Source organism: Moschus berezovskii, chromosome 13, assembly GCF_049115385.1.
Source record: "Moschus berezovskii isolate FMDL1 chromosome 13, NW_MosBer_1.0, whole genome shotgun sequence".
In the NCBI taxonomy this organism is placed as follows: domain Eukaryota; kingdom Metazoa; phylum Chordata; class Mammalia; order Artiodactyla; family Moschidae; genus Moschus; species Moschus berezovskii.
Window position 1 is genome coordinate 30,503,773 of NC_142472.1, and position 19,086 is coordinate 30,522,858.

Sequence of the window (19,086 nt, forward strand, 5' to 3'; positions counted from 1 at the left end):
TGTCTTACATCTCTTGCATTGGCAGGTGGCTTCTTTACCACTAGAGCCACCTGGGAAGCCCGTCTCTTCACCATGACCCTCAAAAAACTCTCAGAAGTATATCATTGACATTAAATTCTGAATCTCTGAAGGTTAAAAGCTTATCAGTCATGCTTGAATAATTTCTTACTCCACAATGTAACCTGACATTAGACTTCTCTTCTACATGCATGCTTTTATCAATAAGTGACCTTTCCAATCACATTGCTTAAAAACATACTGATGTATTTAAGTGATATATTACTTTTTCGGTGAATTCCATGCTAAAGTAATCTGACAACATATTATCCCCACCAAAACACCTAGTTACTATTTCAAACTATAGGTATTCCACATCAAACTCACAGTTTACCTCCCCAAACCCTGCTCCTCATCCTGACTTCCCTGTCCTGTTACTCACAAATCTACCATCAGTCTCTTGATATTTTCTGGAGCAATGTTGACTTTCTCTTCAATACCCTATAACTTAAAAGTTATGATGTAAAAGTCACAATACTCAAATACTGATATAAAATTAGTAATCTCACATGGTAAACAAATAATGGGAAATAATACCACACACAGATATCCATACAAAAATAAGAAGAAACTATTTATGACAATTTTTGTCCTTGTTTCTGTTACAGGTCACAGAGTCATAGCTGGTATTTATAACTACTTTCTTGTAATACTACCCATCCTGTATTCTCTTTGCCATCAATAAATGCCTTAGCTGGTCATGCTTCTTTACCTTGAGAGGTGACCCAAACCTTTAAACAAATACTTTTAATTGAAGGATAATTGCTTTACGATATTGTGTTGATTTCTGTTATATATGAACTTGAATCAGCCATGGTGTGCATAAGTCCCCTCCCTCTTGAACCTCCCCCTGCACTGCATTTCACCCCTCTAGGTTATCAGAGAGCACTGGATTTGGGCTCCCTGTGTCATACAGTAAATTTCCACTGCTATTGCTACTCTCACTTTGTCTCACCCTCTCCTTCCTGCCCTGTGCCCACAAGTCTGTTCACTATGTCTGCATCTCCATTGCCATCCTGTAAATAGATCTTGGCCATTACTAGTCCTGTTTGGATTGAGTTATTGTAGTTTCCATTGACCTTAATCACACAAACATGGCGATATCACTAAAAGACACACTGGGCATCTTCTGTATTCCAGAAATACTCTTCCTTACCTCCACTGTGGAGTACTGGTCCAGTTTCCCCTCAGTATTTAGGACTGATTACTTAAGTCACCACTGTAGCTCTTTTCTTTGCTTATTGATTCAGATAAATGAGGAATGCAAAGTGGCTATGGATCTGGTAGGCTTTTACATATAAGCATTATTTGTGACTAGCACACTTGCTTACAATGTATTGATCTTTGAAATGTGAGCTGTTACTGACAAGGCTTTTTACATGATGCTTGGAGATACGCTGAAGTTTCAGAGATAGACTCTAATAGTGAAATATATAATAAATGCATATATATTTTAAGCTATTAATAAAAAAAAGCAAGCTCACTGCAAGTGCAAATTAAAATGTGAGATGTGACAAGAGGTAGCATCATTTGATGTTAGCATAAACATATCTGCTGCTGCTGCTGCTGCTGCTAAGTCACCTCAGTCGTGTCCGACTCTGTGTGACCCCATAGACGGAAGCCCACCAGGCTCCCCAGTCCCTGGGATTCTCCAGGCAAGAACACTGGAGTGGGTTGCCATATTTCCTTCTCCAATGTGTGAAAGTGAAAAGTGAAAGTGAAGTCGCTCAGTCGTGTCCGACCCTTAGCGACCCCACGGACTGCAGCCTACCAGGCTCCTCCATCCATGGGATTTTCTAAGCAAGAGTACTGGAGTGGCTTGCCATTGCCTTCTCCGATAAACATATCTACTTTTTCATATTCTAAGTTCTCGGGACTTGAATTCTGTCCAGGGAATTTAACCAAGCATCACTCATCAGTTAATATTTTAAGTAAAATTCAGTTGAGCCTTCTTTCTATTTGAACTGTGATTTCTAAAAAGTAATATGGTAATAATACTCATTTCAGTGGACAAACTGAGCAAACTGAAAATACTAACCTCTGGCCTTTTACACTCTCCAATCATGCAGAGAGTTTGCAGTTTAACTAAAGAAATTGACAGTGAAAACAATGCAGTTGCACTGTATGACTTTTATAGTCTCCTCAATCAAATAAGAGGATCTTTTGAAGACAAGAAAAAAATCTTCAACTTCAATTTGGTACAAAATTGCTGACTGCTGACAAATGGTAGCTCTGTCAAAATCATAAGCGGTTCTGGATCATTACCAACATCAAAAAAAGCTTCATAATCATCACATTGAAAGAGCAGTTCACTTGCTGTGATGTGCATCCGTATTTGTGTGACAAAAAAACCCTAAATACAGTGTGTGCATAGCATTTAAAGCAACACAGGAAACCTGAGGAAATTCATATTCCAAGCTCCTATAGTTTACACAAACACACATACACACATGCACATCATACACACAGATTCCATTCAGCAGATACAACTGCTGCTCCATACTCTTCTTTTATTCATTTCCAAGATATTTTCTAACATCATTATTTCAAATATATTTTTTATTTTTGTATATTAAGTAAAAATGAAAAGATACCTTCAACCACGACTCTTTAATTTAATTTCCATAGACGATAATGAGTAGAACAGATACATGCTTTATATGTTAATATGACAAAACTTGACAGCAAATTAAAAAGCAGAGACATCACTTTGCTGACAAAGGTCTGTCTAGTCAAAGCTGTGGTTTTTCCCTTAGTCATCTACAGATATGAGAGTTGGACCATAAAGAAGGCTGAGCAACAAAGAATTGATGTTTTTGAATTGTGGTACTGGAGAAGACTATTTGAGAGTCCCTTGGACTGCAAAGAGATCCAACCAGTCCATCCTAAAAGAACTAGTTCAGCCACTATGGAGAACAGTGTGGAGATTCCTCAAAAAACTGGAAATAGAACTGCCATATGATCCAGCAATAGCACTCCTGGGCATACACACCGAGGAAACCAGAACTGAAAGAGACACATGTACTCCAATATTCATTGCAGCACTGTTTATAATAGCCAGGACATGGAAGCAACCTAGATGTCCATCTGCAGATGAATGGATAAGAAAGCTTTGGTACATATACACAATGGAGTATTTTTCAGCCATCAAAAAGAATGCATTTGAATCAGTTTTAATGAGGTAGATGAAATTGGAGCCTATTATACAGAGTGAAGTAAGCCAGAAAGAAAAACATCAATACAGTATACTAACGCATATATCCAGAGAAGGCAATGGCAAGCCACTCCAGTACTATTGCCTAGAAAATCGCATGGACGGAGGAGCCTGGTAGGCTGCAGTCCATGGGGTCGCTATAAGTCAGACATGACTGAGCGACTTCACTTTCACTTTTCACTTTCACACATTGGAGAAGGAAATGGCAACCCACTCCAGTGTTCTTGCCTGGAGAATCCCAGGGACGGGGGAGCCTGGTGGGCTGCCGTCTATGGGATCTCACAGAGTCAGACATGACTGAAGTGACTTAGCAGCAGCAGAAGCAGCAACGCATATATATGGAATTTAGAAAGATGGTAACCTTAGAGTCGGACACGACTGAGCAACTGAACTGAACTGAACTGAACTGAACCTTAACCCTGTATACGAGACTGCAAAAGAGACATGGGTATATAGAACAGTCTTTGGGACTCTGTGGGAGAGGGTGAAGGTGGGATGATTGGGGAGAACGGCACTGTAGCATGTATATTATCATATGTGAAATGAATCACCAGTCCAGGTTCGACGCATGATACAGGATGCTTGGGGCTGGTGCACGGGGATGACCTGGAGGGAGGATATGGGGAAGAGGGAGGTGGGAGGGGGGTTCAAGAAAGGGAACACATGTACACCCGGGGCGGATTCATGTCAATGTATGGCAAAACCAACCAATATATTAATGTAAGGTAATTTGCCTCCAATAAAATAAATTTAAAAAAAAAAGAAATCAGTCCTGAGTATTCATTGGAAGGGCTGATGCTGAAGCTGAAGTTCCAGTACTTTGGCCACATGATGGGAAGAGCTGACTCATTGGAAAAAGACCCCGATGTTCAGAAAGATTGAAGACAAAAAGAAAGGGGAGCAGCAGAGAATGAAATGGTTAGGTAGCATCACTGACTCAATGGACATGAATTTGAGCAAACTTCAGGAGGTGGAGGATAGAGGAGCCTTGTGTGCTGCAGTCCATGAGATTGCAAATAGTCAGACATGACTTAGCGAGTGAACAACAAAAAAAATTTATTTAAATAATTCCTCTGTATATGCCTATGTTACTCCAAAATATACAATTAATATTTTCTCATTCATATTTCCCTGGGGATATGTGGGGAAAAATTTACCATGGTGCAAAATCTTTTGGCTTTTTTCCTGTAGCTGATCAAAGTCTCTACCAGCTCAACCTCAGGTCTAAAAAATAATGGGTCTACCACCCATTAGTGGTGATGAAACTGGGGTGCTAGTCTGTTGCTGACAAGCTCCGTGGCTCAGCGAACTGAAAATCTGATGAAATCCTGACATGGCTTATAATTTCACCTCTTAATATCTAATTGGTTGCATGCTCTTTTCCAGATACAGTTATCACTGTTAATTGTTGTTGTTAATATAATCATGCATTGTTAATACTGTAATTGACATTGCTAATTTTTAGGCATTGCAGATTGATATCATCTGGTTAATTTGGGAAGCAAAAGTTCTTTTTCATTCTTTGTCTAACCCCTGAGAGGTCAATTTACCTCAAGACTGTCTTCTACTTTGGTCTTACTCTCTCCACTATATTAAAATGATGTAATATACTCCCCGTTTTAACTTCCACCCTATGTGGGAGACTCCTAGAAATAAGCTTCCAGCTGAGAATTCTCCATTCGACTTAACAATCAAATGCCTAATGTTTTCTGGACACCTATTGAACTGAACTGATACTTGTATTATCAAAGGCACCTGAAACTCATCATCCCTAAAGGTGAATTCATATTCCTTGCTCCCTAATGGCTTATATTCCCATATTTTCTGTCTCATTTGGTAGAAAATATATTTATTCTCTTACAATAGAATCTAGAAAATTATCATTGACATTTTTTTTTCTTTCCTTCACCTCCCACATCAGATCCTTCACCAAAAGTATTGAGAATCATATTTTCCTACTGAAAAAGGCAGACAGCACTTCATTTTGACCGTTAGTCACTACTACAAGGCTTAAGTACTAAAAGTCAATGACTTTTTAATTTATATCTGGATATTCATGATGTAAACAATATCCTCTTAATATTCTCTAATTTAAATTCTATCTGAAGAACATCTTGCTTTGTTCAGGTTTATTTCACTATCCCTGGGTGTGCTTACATTGTAGGGTGACACTTTACAATTAAAATCGGCAAACATAGATCAACACAAGAAACATTGTTAACTCCTTTGTTGTTCTGATATCGGTATATAAATCTATGAGCCAGACTTGGAATTGACAGCTTTATTTAACATTCAGAATTTAAACTATATATGATTTGCTTACACTGATTTCAGTACACTTTTCCTGAGCAATTAAGATACAAATATTTTAACTTATTAAAGCTTACTGTCCTTCTTGAACAGCTAGCCTACAATCAAAATTTATTTGATTTTATATAGTTACTTAAGCCAGGTTTTCAATTTGTGCTTGAAAGGCCCTCATGCTGGCTACAATAAAAACTTAATTGTGAAATCGACAAGTTGATTAATTGCATGTTTTCTCCAGTTTCCTCTCTCCTATTTGTATCCTGTATCCAAACTCTCATGCTATTGTATTAGGAAAATGTGATTTTTTTGTTAATGCCTGGTGTTTTCTCTTTCTTCAAGTGAATTAGCAATCTTTATAATATTTAGTGTTGAATCAGGCAAAATCTTCAGGATTACTTCACAGTGATAATGCCTTTCAAATAGAGGAAACTACATTAATAAGATCAGTTGTTGCTGAATCAGTGCAGTTTGTGGGTAGAATTGGGTAGGCAGTAGCAGAGATTATAGTTCCAGAGATTAAAGAGAAATTTAGATAGAAATTGTCTTTCCGCATGCTATTGTGTTGGCCTGAGTTATTATCAGTGTAACTCAGAAGTGGACAAAGAGTGAATGTCAGTCACACCTAATTAATCACAGGAGATAAAATTCAGAAGAGGATTTTTTGCTTCTCGTTTTTTTTCCCCATCAAATGCTTTAATAGTTCTTCTGAAGTCATATTGGAACCAATAATAAAGGGAGACTTAAATATATATGCAAAAGTGTTCCTCAATCCTGGAATTAGTTGTTCACTTTTCTCGCTTGTAAGTAGTCTTTTAGAATGCTTTTAGACAGAAAGTAATAGCACTAAAATGATGAGACTATTAGCATATGTATGATTGTCGTATTTCATACACATATTATTTATATTAATATATTATGACATATTTTTGGAAGAAAAGCTATGATCAAATTAGACAGCATATTAAAAAGCAGAGACATTACTTTACCAACAAAGGTCCGTCTAGTCAAAGCTCTGGTTTTTCCAGTAGTATGTATGGATGTGAGAGTTGGACTATAAAGAAAGCTGAGTACCAAAGAACTGATGCCTTTGAACTGTGGTATTGCAGAAGACTCTTACAAGTCCCTTGGACTGCAAGGAGATCCTACCAGTCCATCCCAAAGGAAATCAGTCCTGAATATTCATTGGAAAGACTGATGCTGAAGCTGAAACTCCAATACTTTGGCCATCTGATGCGAAGAACCAACACATTGGAAAAAAACCTGATGCTGGAAAGATTGGAGGTGGGAGGAGAAGGGGACAACAGAGGATGAGATGGTTTGATGGCATTAATGACTTGATGGACATGAGTCTGTGTAGGCTCCAGGAGCTGGTGATGGACAGGGAAGCCTGGCAGGCTGCAGTCCATGAAGTTGCAAAGAGTTGGACACGACTGAGTGACTGAACTGAACTGATTGTGATATATATATATATATGTCACTTATTATGAGTATATTAGTGTGTGCTCCTCTGTCCATGGGATTTCTCAGGCAAGAATACTATAGAGAGTTGCCATTTCATTCTCCAGGGGATCTTCTAGACCCAGGGATTGAACTCATGTCTCCTGCACTTCAGGCATATTCTTTACTGCTCAACCATTATAGACCTGATGACTGAGTTACTTTGAACTTAAATTTTTAAAAACTGATTTGACTTTTGACTTTACTGCCTCTTAAGTTTGGTATTTGTAGTAAGGAAAATTAACATCTAAAGATAGATGATGAAAATAAAATATTAACTGATAAAATTTAATTGATTGAAAGCAAAACAGAAACAGAAGAATTTTCTTGGAGTTAAAGATAACTTACCTTCAGAATTTTACTGACAACTCTTCCCTGATTCATAGTGATAGTTAGTCCCCAAAGATTGGCTTGTTGTTCAGTTGCTAAGTTGTGTCAGATTGCAGCATGCCAGGCTTCTCTGTCTATCACTGTCTCCCTGAGTTTGCTCAAATTCATGCCCATTGAGTCAGTGATGCCATCAACCATCTCATCCTCTGTTGTTGCCCTCTTCTCCTCTTGCCCTTAATTTCCCCAGCATCAGGGTCTTTTTCAATGAGTCAACTCTTTGCATCAGGTGGCCAAAGTATTAGGGCTTCAGCATCAGTCCTTCTAATCAATATTCAAGATTGATTTCCTTTAGGATGAACTGGTTTTATCTCCTTGCTGTCCAAGGGACTCTGAAGAGTCTTCTCCAGCACCATAATTTGAAAGGTTGGCTTACCTGCCGTGAAAAGTCACACATTCCCTTCCTCAGCTCTCAGCTCCTCAAAACAGATGAATGTAGTTCTTGTTTTGTTGGAGTACCTCCTTGCTATCTCAGGATGCAATAAAGTTGGGTAGAAGCATTTGGCATTCTCAAAGAGACTGAAAGCACTATTATGCCCCCTTGACAGATGGAAGAAAATACTAGCACTCCTTTTGAATAAGAATATTTCCACACTGAGGTATATAAATCTGGACCTTAATGATTTTCCTGCTATTATGTAGGTAGCCAGATCTCCACATGTATCTGATAACATTGTACCTCATAATCTTTGAAAGGGGACTCTAGACAACTCTGATACCATCTTAGATTTCTATAAACTTTCATGTCTTAAAACAAGAAAAGACTATTCATAATTTTTTAATATTACTAGCTAATAGCTTTTATAGTTCTTATATGTATTAAATATTTGTCATCTCATTTTCATTTCAAACTGGAATCCTTTAATAAATGAAATCTAGACAGATTTTAAGCTTATATTTACTTTATATTTACTGCTTATATTTTAAACACAAACTCATTTTAACATATCAACGTTAAATTTCACATCCAGTAAAGCACACAATTATTTTTAAAAATACACTTTCAAATACATTTTTCCTAAGTAAAAGGCAGATGATGTATTTAATAGTATACATGCTCAAGCATATATAAGTTTAAGCTATATTATCAATAACAGCATTTATTTTCTGAGAAAGTGAGACTTGTGATCACAGGTCATTCTGGAAATATTTAGATATTATAACTTTTTCAAAGAAAAGCATATGGGAAATTCAGCACTCACTATAAAAATGACTGAAAAGAGCTTTAAAATCAGTCAGATTGTTTTATTTCTAAGATAAATGCAGTTCAAGAAAAATCATCGTGTAGCTTCTCTTCAAGTCTATTTCATATATACCTGAAATAGCTTCATTTGATAAAGGCTAGTTAGATAAATACATTATACAACTTTAGTTTTTAGTGTACTGTTCTAATATGATTGCACAGATGAACATTAATATAAACTTAAAATTGTCATAAAATTATTATATTATTTTTAAAAATTTAAGTGAAAATCATGTTACATTTTAAGAGGGATAGGTCTGAGGAAACTTTGTGTGTGTGTGTGAGAGCATTGTTACGAAGATAACTTTTTAGAAACTAAAATAGAATTAGTCTCTTACATATGACTATATTATATTAAAATATATACCAATATGTACTTAAATTATATGTATTATGCATATCATATAACATTATACAGGCGGGAGGAGAAGGGGACGACAGAGAATGAGATGCCTGGATGGTATTACCGACTCGATGGACATGAGTTTGAGTGAACTCCGGGAGTTGGTGATGGACAGGGAGGCCTGGCGTGCTGTGATTCATGGGGTCGCAAAGAGTCGGACACGACTGAGCAACTGTACTGAACTGAACTGAACTGAAATGAAGGAATATCTAACATTTTATCTACCCATGTATCCATATGAAAGATAAAGGCAGTAATCTCTTAAATTTAACTTCTAGGAAGCTAAATGAAATCAGACTATCTACAGTTAAAGAACGCTGGGCTGGAAGAAGCACAAGCTGGAATCAAGATTGCCGGGAGAAATATCAATAACCTCAGATATGCAGATGACACTACCCTTATGGCAGAAAGTGAAGAGGAACTCAAAAGCCTCTTGATGAAAGTGAAAGATGAGAGTGAACAGATTGGCTTGAAGCTCAACATTCAGAAAACAAAGCTCATGGCATCTGGTCCCATCACTTTATGGGAAATAGATGGAAAAACAGTGGAAACAGTGTCAGACTTTGTTTTTTTGGGCTCCAGAATCACTGAGGATGCTGATTGCAGCCATGAAATTAAAAGACGCTTACTCCTTGGAAGGAAAGTTATGACCAACCTTGATAGTATATTAAAAAGCAGAGACAATACTTTGCCAACCAAGGTCCGTCTAGTCAAGGCTATGGTTTTTCCCACGGTCATGTATGGGTGTGAGAGTTGGACTGTGAAGAAAGCTGATCGCTGAAGAATTGATGCTTTTGAACTGTGGTGTTGGAGAAGACTCTTGAGAGTCCCTTGTACCGCAAGGAGATCCAACCAGTCCATTCTAAAGGAGATCAATCCTGGGTGTTCATTGGAAGGACTGATGCTGAAGCTGAAACTGCAATACTTTGGCCACCTCATGCGACGAGTTGACTCACTGGAAAAGACTCTGATGCTGGGAAAGGTTGGGGGCGGGAGGAGAAGGGGACGACGGAGAATGAGATGGCTGGATGGCATCACCGACTCTGTGGACATGAGTTTGAGTGAACTCCGGGAGTTAGTGATGGACAAGGAGGCCTGGCGTGCTGTGATTCATGGAGTCGCGGAGAGTCAGACACGACTGAGCGACTGAACTGAACTGAACTGAACAGTTAAAGAGTTCAAATGACTTTCAGCATCACTCAGCACAGAAGTCAAAGTGTACCGGGCACATTTTGCTTTCTCTTCCGCTAATCTGACGTCATCTTCTTTTACTCTTGCTTCCTTTCCTTCTGTTGCCTTACCACCCTGACTAGTTTCAGTTCCATCGCTCAGTCGTGTCCGACTCTTTGCGACCCTGTGGACATGTAGTCTACCAGGCTTCTCTGTCCATGGGATTCTCCAAGCAAGAATACTGGAGTGGGTTACCGTTTCCTTCTCCAGGGGATCTTCCCGACCCAGGGATTGAACCCAGGTCTCCCGCATTGGAGGCAGACACTTTAACCTCTGAGCCACCAGGGAAGCCCTCTTCTTGAATTTACCTGTTGCCATCTTGCCTGTGGGCTTTGCTCTTGTTATTTTTGTCTAGAATGTTCTTCTCTAATATACCTCACCTTCTGTAGGCTCAAAACAGCACATTCTCATTGAAGTTTTATTTCAGACTGCAACCCCCACCCTTAGCATTCTTGATTCTCTTCTACCTTCTTTACCTTTCCCTAAGCACTGAACACCATCTTAGATGCTGTATTTTACTTCCGCTTATGATATAATAGTTACTGTTGTCTGTCTCTTTCCCAGTAGAATATAAACTTTATAAAGGCCATGGTGATTTAGTCTGTTTTAGTCACTACTCTGTCCCCTGACTAAAGTTATTCAAATAATATTTGTTAAATTGAAGAACAAGTAAATGAAAATTCAAGACTAAGGAAGAGGAACAATTTCATTGCTAATTGTCTTTATAGATCTGTCCCCATAATGTGACCAAGAAGAGCACATGAGCTCTTTTTAATACAGCATGTGAGATTTTTTAAAGAATTTTTAATTGTTTTGTCAATGTACCATTGAATGTCAGTTAGATTATAATGTTTTCAGAGGAATGGCAATTGAATCAAAGAATTAATTGCTTAGGAACGATGATAATCTTAGATTGTGTTGATCAGATTTCATTGTTGTTCCTATTATAATTCCATTTGCTTTTTAAGTGATACTAGAGAAGAAATATGGGGAAGTCTGATATGTGAAGAGTTACTTAGCTGTCCCTGTAATGTATGCATGCATGCTAAGTCACTTCAGTTTTGTCCAACTTTTTGCAGGCCTGTGGACTATAGCCCACCAGGCTCCTCTGTCCATGGGATTCTCCAGGCAAAATTATTGGAGTGGGTTGCTGTGCCCTCCTCCAGGGAATCTTCCCAACCCAGGGACTGGACCAGTGTCTCCTCCAACTCATGCTTTGGCAGACAGGTTCTTTACTATAAACACTACCTCAGAAGCCCATTCCTGGAATTCCAGGAGCAATTGAAATATAATGAATATCTGGTCTTTCATCTTTTGTTCAGTTTTATTGTTTGTGAACTTGAATATTGAGAAGCCTAAGTCCCCTTTGGGAAAATAAATGGCCATTAAAACCAGGATGAATTTAGTCATATTTGACATTAAAACCAGGAAGAGTTTAGTCATCTTTGATTCATATTTGATTGTAGAAAAATAAAACTACAAGGAATGTCCAAGTTACTTAATGAGCACATCCTCTTAGATTCATATTATTAAAAATAACATCAAAAATACAAACAGGTACTATGTGATGGTATTATAATCTAACTTCTTTAAGTTTAATATTTAAATCATTCTTCTGAGACTTTAAAATTTCCTTTATATTTTTCAAGATGTCAATGTGAAAGGTGACAGCTTACTGTTGTAGACTTTGGTTCACTATTTAATGAAGGCCTCCCAACATTTATAAGTTCGTCTGAAAGAAGGAGTCTGGCTGTGAGCTGGATTTTCTGAAGTAGAGAAATTTCATTTATTTTAAATTTATAAAATTTCTAAAGATACTCCATCATTGTTTTCTCAATTGATTCAATTTAACACTGGCATTTTTAAAGCTTAATAACATACTTTTGTATTGTTGTTCGGTCCCTCAATGATGTCCGACTCTTTGCAACCCCATGAGCTGCAGCACACCAGCCTTCCCTGTCCTTCAGTATCTCCCGGAGCTTGCTCAAGCTCATGGCCATTGAGTGGGAGATGCCATCCAACCGTCTCTTCCTCCGTCATTCCCTTGTCAAAAGCACCAGGATTGGGCCACCTCCACTGCCCTGCCCTTGGAAACACACTACTCCCACCAATTTTTTAGGATAACAGTGGCCTTATTGATATTTGGTCAGTTTCCTCCAAACATTATTTTAATATTTGGGAGTGCTACTTGTGGGTTTTAATTGTATCAGCATTTTGTGCCTCCTGAGCACCTTTACTGACAGCATAGATGATGATGCAACAAAGCCCTTTATGACGTAGGTGGCCAAGAGGTGATTTCTGCCTGCTTTTCTCTGCTGCTCTCAATCTTTCCCACCATCGGTCTTTTCCAGTGTGTCGGCTCTTCACATTAGGCCAAAGTATTGGAGTTTCAGCTTCAGTATCAGTCCTTCCAGGGAATGTTCAGGATTCATTCCCTTTAGGATTAACAGGTTTGATCTCCTTGCAGTCTAAGGGACTCTTTTTACTATATGTTATATAAAATTTTATGTCCATTCTAGCCATCACATGAATTTGCAGAATTATTTCCAGATGACCTAGGGATTTATTTTTTTTTCTGCTAGGTCTTCCAAAGGGTGTCAGATGTCTCTAAATTACTTGACAGTAACTTGATTAGACTTGATAATGTCACCTCTAGCATGCTGGCACCTTGACCCTTGAGTCTACCTGCCATCTCTCTTGACAGTTCAGTCCTGGTGCCAGTCATGGGAGACCTGACAGCTCACAGATGCATGAAGTCTTCCCATGAGTTCATCACCTGACAATTGTCTGACTGATATATTTGATCTCAAGCTTGAATTGCTTCTTGGCTTCTGGTCTGTTGACCTTTTGCAGTAAATTCCAAGAGGCGACTGCACATCAGTCAGTGTGTATAACTGAAGTCCAAACCGCTGTTGGCCTTGGTTGCCAATTCTCTAACTAGAAAAGCCAAAAAAGAAAACACAGAAAGCCAGAATTGACAGTCCCTTGACAGATGACTGCCCAGCTGTCTGTCAAGTGACACTCTGGGATAAAGTCAGTGTATTTCTGAGATCCCAAGTGAGGAAGCTATGAAATGGCCATTCTTTTATTTCCACGTGCACACTGGGGATATCAGAAGTCAGAATATCTTACTTCTGAAATACTTTCTCTGTTGGGTTCTCTTTTGCATTGTTAAAATTAAAGTATAGTTGATTTGCAATGTGATGTTAGGTGTACAACAATATGGTTGTTACCCACATGCATATATATGCATATAAATTTTTCAGATTCTTTTCCATGAGAGAGTCTTACAAGATATTGACTATAGTTCCTATGCTATATGGTAGGTCCTTGTTGTTTGTCTTTTTTATATATGATAGTGTTTCTTATTGTTTATTAGACATATCTTCATATTGTTTATTAGATGTGTTATTTTTTAAAGACGAGGTCTGTACTGTAATCATCCTTTTCTTATCATCCTTGACTCTGATAAATGTTTGCTATGAATCATCTTCATGATTCATTAGCTGGATGAGTCTGGGTTTACATTATCTGAGATTTGTTACTTTTTTGAGTAATACCTGCACAACGTTGCAAATGAATCATCTTCATAGAAATTACTGATCAACTCATACAAAGAGCCGAATTTTCAAATATTAATGCTACAACAAATATTATTGCTGAAGCCACCTACCCCATAAGTGAGGTATTTGATTTAGTCTGATTCACTGATTCATTGATGATAAATATTTTGAGAAAATAATAGCTTATTTCTTGAAAACATGGCATTTTAAAATGATTAAATTTCCTGAAGCTCCAGGTAAGTATTTAATTCACATAATTTTAAAGGATTCAATTAAGTACACAAAGAAAATTGGGTAAGTGACTTAGCGATGTTCATGAGGAAAGATACACAACACAGCTCAATAACAGAGCTCAAGTGTAGGATTTTAAAATATTTCACTTAAAACATTTAAATGTAAACGTCCAACAGGGGGTGGCTGCGCGGGCGCAGGAGGGCCGAGAGGATCTACTCCACGTTCAAGGTCAGGAGGGGCGGCCTTGAGGAGATACCCCTCACCCAAGGTAAGGTACAGCAGCTGCACTTTGCTGGAGTGGCTGTGAAGAGATTTTCCACCACCAAGGTAAGAGAAATCCAAATAAGACGGTAGATATTGCGAGGGGGCATCAGAGGGCAGACACACTGAAATCATAATCACAGGAAACTAGTCAATCTGATCACACGGACCACAGCCGAATGTGGTCCACTGGAGAAGGGAATGGCAAATCACTTCAGTATACTTGCCTTGAGAACCCCATGAACAATATCAAAGGGCAAAATGATAGGATACTGAATGAGGAATTCCCCAGGTCGGTAGGTGCCCAGTATGCTACTGGAGATCAGTGGGGAAGTAACTCTAGAAGGAATAAAGGGATGGAGCAAAAGCAAAACCAATACCCAGTTGTGGATGTGACCGATGATGGAAGCAAGGTCCGGTGCTATAAAGAGTAATATTGCCTAGGAACCTGGAATGTTAGGTCCATGAATCAAGCAAATTGGAAGTGGTCAAACAGGAGATGGCAAGAGTGAATGTAGACATTCTAGGAATCAGTGAATTAAAATGGACTGGAATGGGTGAATTTAACTCAGATGACCAATATATCTACTACTGTGGGCAGGAATCCCTTAGAAGAAACGGAATAGCCATCATGGTCAACAAAAGAGTCCGAAATGCAGTACTTGGATGCAATCTTAAAAACGACAGAATGATTTCTGTTCGTTTCCAAGGCAAACCATTCAATATTACAGTAATCCAGGCCTATGCCCCAACCAGTAACGCTGAAGAAGCCGAAGTTGAACGGTTCTATGAAGACCTACAAGACCTTTTAGAACTAACACCCAAAAAAGATGTCCTTTCATTATAGGGGACTGGAATGCAAAAGTAGGAAGTCAAGAAACACCTGGAGTAACAGGCAAATTTGGCCTTGGAGCACGGAATGAAGCAGGGCAAAGGCTAATAGAGTTTTGTCAAGAGAACGCACTGGTGATAGCAAACACCCTCTTCCAACAACACAAGAGAAGACTCTACATGTGAACATCACCAGATGGTCAACACGGAAATCAGATTGATTATATTCTTTGCAGCCAAAGATGGAGAAGCTGTATACAGTTTTAGTATATGTGCTGCCGAAGCGAGCACGAAGCTGTATACAGTTAGCAAAAACAAGACCAGGAGCTGACTGTGGCTCAGATCATGAACTACTTATTGCCAAATTCAGACTTAAATTGAAGAAAGTAGGGAAAACCACTAGACCATTCAGGTATGACCTAAATCAAATCCCTTATGATTATACAGTGGAAGTGAGGAATAGATTTAAGGGACTAGATCTGATAGATAGAGTGCCTGATGAACTCTGGACGGAGGTTCGTGACATTGTACAGGAGACAGGGACCAAGACCATCCCCATGGAAAAGAAATGCAAAAAAGCAAAATGGCTGTCTGAGGAGGCCTCACAAATAGCTGTGAAAAGAAGAGAAGCAAAAGGCAAAGGAGAAAAGGAAAGATATAAGCATCTGAATGTAGAGTTCCAAAGAATAGCAAGGAGAGATAAGAAAGCCTTCTTCAGTGATCAATGCAAAGAAATAGAGGAAAACAACAGAATAGGAAAAACAAGAGATCTCTTCAAGAAAATTAGAGATTCCAAGGGAACATTTCATGCAAAGATGGGCTCGATAAAGGACAGAAATGGTAGGGACCTAACAGAAGCAGAAGATATTAAGAAGAGGTGGCAAGAATACACCGAAGAACTGTACAAAAAAGATCTTCATGAGCAAGATAGTCACGATAACGTGATCACTGACCTAGAGCCAGACATCTTGGAATGTAAAGTCAAGTGGGCCTTAGAAAGCATCACTACGAACAAAGCTAGTGGAGGTGATGGAATTCCAGTTGAGCTATTTCAAATCTTGAAAGATGATGCTGTGAAAGTGATGCACTCAATATGCCAGCAAATTTGGAAAACTCAGCAGTGGCCCCAGGGCTGGAAAAGGTCAGTCTTCATCCCAATCCCAAAGAAAGGCAATGCCAAAGAATGCTCAAACTACCGCACAATTGCACTCATCTCACATGCTAGTAAAGTCACGCTCAAAATTCTCCAAGCCGGGCTTCAGCAACATGTGAACCGTGAACTCCCAGATGTTCAAGCAGGTTTTAGAAAAGGCAGAGGCACCAGAGATCAAATTGCCAACATCCGCTGGATCATGGAGAAAGCAAGAGAGTTCCAGAAAAACATCTATTTCTGCTTCATTGACTATGCCAAAGCCTTTGACTGTGTGGATCACAATAAACTGTGGAACATTCTGAAAGAGATGGGAATACCAGACCACCTGACCTGCCTCTTGAGAAACCTGTATGCAGGTCAGGCAGCAACAGTCAGAACTGTACATGGAACAACCGACTGGTTCCAAATCGGAAAAGGAGTACGTCAAGGCTGTATATTGTCACCTTGCTTATTTAACTTATATGCAGAGTACATCATGAGGAACGCTGGGCTGGAAGAAGCACAAGCTGGAATCAAGATTGCTGGGAGAAATATCAATAATCTCAGATATGCTGATGACACTACCCTTATGGCAGAAAGTGAAGAGGAACTCAAAAGCCTCTTGATGAAAGTGAAAGAGGAGAGTGAAAAAGTTGGCTTGAAGCTCAACATTCAGAAAACAAAGATCATGGCAGCTGGTCCCATCACTTCATGGGAAATAGATGGAAAAACAGTGGAAACAGTGTCAGACTTTATTTTTTTGGGCTCCAGAATCACTGCAGATGCTGATTGCAGCCATGAAATTAAAAGACACTTACTCCTTGGAAGGAAAGTTATGACCAACCTTGATAGTATATTTAAAAGCAGAGACGTTACTTTGCCAACAAAGGTCCGTCTAGTCAAGGCTATGGTTTTTCCCGTGGTCATATATGGATGTGAGAGTTGGACTGTGAAGAAAGCTGATCGCCGAAGAATCGATGCTTTTGAACTGTGGTGTTGGAGAAGACTCTTGAGAGTCCCTTGGACTGCAAGGAGATCCAACCAGTCCATTCTAAGGGAGATTAATCCTGGGTGTTCATTGGAGGGACTGATGCTAAAGCTGAAACTGCAGTACTTTGGCCACCTCATGCGACGAGTTGACCCACTGGAAAAGACTGATGCTGGGAAATGTTGGGGGCAGGAGGAGAAGGGGACGACCGAGAATGAGATGGCTGGATGGCATCACCGACTCTGTGGACATGAGTTTGAGTGAACTCCGGGAGTTGGTGATGGATAGGGAGGCCTGGCGTGCTGATTCATGGGGTCTCGGAGAGTTGGACACGACTGAGCGACTGAACTGAACTGAACTGATTTATATTATAAATACAGCTAGTAGACAGCACTATGGATATTCACCATAGTAGTTAATGACTCAGGACAGGTTTTAAAATAGTCTCTTCCATGCAGTCAGGAATGAAACATTCACATTTATATTAAGTTTGGAAAGATTTTTATCTGATATGTATTTATTTAGTTTTTACTATAAATTCATAAAAATGAGCTTTAGGATCTTTTTTTTTACTTCACTGTATATTCAGTTTATTCAATATATATTTAACGAAGAATACAATATTTGTTTTCATTTAAAAGTCTGTTTAAATATTTAGAAAATGAGAGGAATAGTTTACTGCTGCATTTCATGTATTCATGCTGTGCTCTTCTGCTATGTAAGTGGCATAAAAAGGGTAAGAAAGAATTCTCCTTACCTAAGATGGACATTGGTTAACTAGGATAAGACATAAACAGTGAGGGATGCAAAAATGAAAAAAATCATTCTCAGATGAGTGTCTGAGAAATTTGTTAGTAGCAGTAATAACATCTGGGATAGATTTGGGAAGATTTGTCTCATTCAGAAGAAGAGGTCACTTTCAAAATCGTTTTAACTATCCTCCATATCATAACAAAAGTGTAGTTCAGATGGAATATTCTGACCACCAGATAACTAGAAGTTATGCAGATTCTTGTCTGCAATTACACAAAATCAGATATCCTATATGTGATAAAGCAATTTTTTTCCACCCTGTTAATTACAAAAATACTAAATTTCATGTCTGTTCTGTCAGAAAGAACGAGTCTTTTAGTTGTCTTTAGTTTCAATGTCTTAAAATGTTTAATAACTTTTTGGCATTTATTTATAAAAGTAAATATCTAAAAATTGGATGTGTTTTCATAAATAATGAAACATGTATTTTCTTCTTTTTTTAAATTTTTAATTGGAGGATAATTGCTTCGCAATGTTGTGCTATTTTCTACTGTACAACAATATGAATCAGCCATCAGTTCAGTTCAGTTCAGTTGCTCAGTCGTGTCCGACTCTTTGCAACCCCATGAACCACAGCACGCCAGGCCACCCTGTCCATCACCAACTCCCGGAGTTCACTCAAACTCATGTCCATTAAGTCAGTGATGCCATCCAGCCATCTCATTCTCTGTTGTCCCCTTCTCCTCCTGTCCCCAATCCCTCCCAGCATCAGAGTCTTTTCCAGTGAGTCAACTCTTCGCATGAGGTGGCCAAAGTATTGGAGTTTCAGCTTTAGCATCAGTATGAAAAGGGATCCTCTTATTCAGATGGCTGATATACAGTAACATTAGATGTACAAAACTTACATTGTAAAATAAATAAATAGGAGATAATTAGCCATAACTTACCCACTCCAATTTAGAAATCTCATGATCATCATGAAGCAG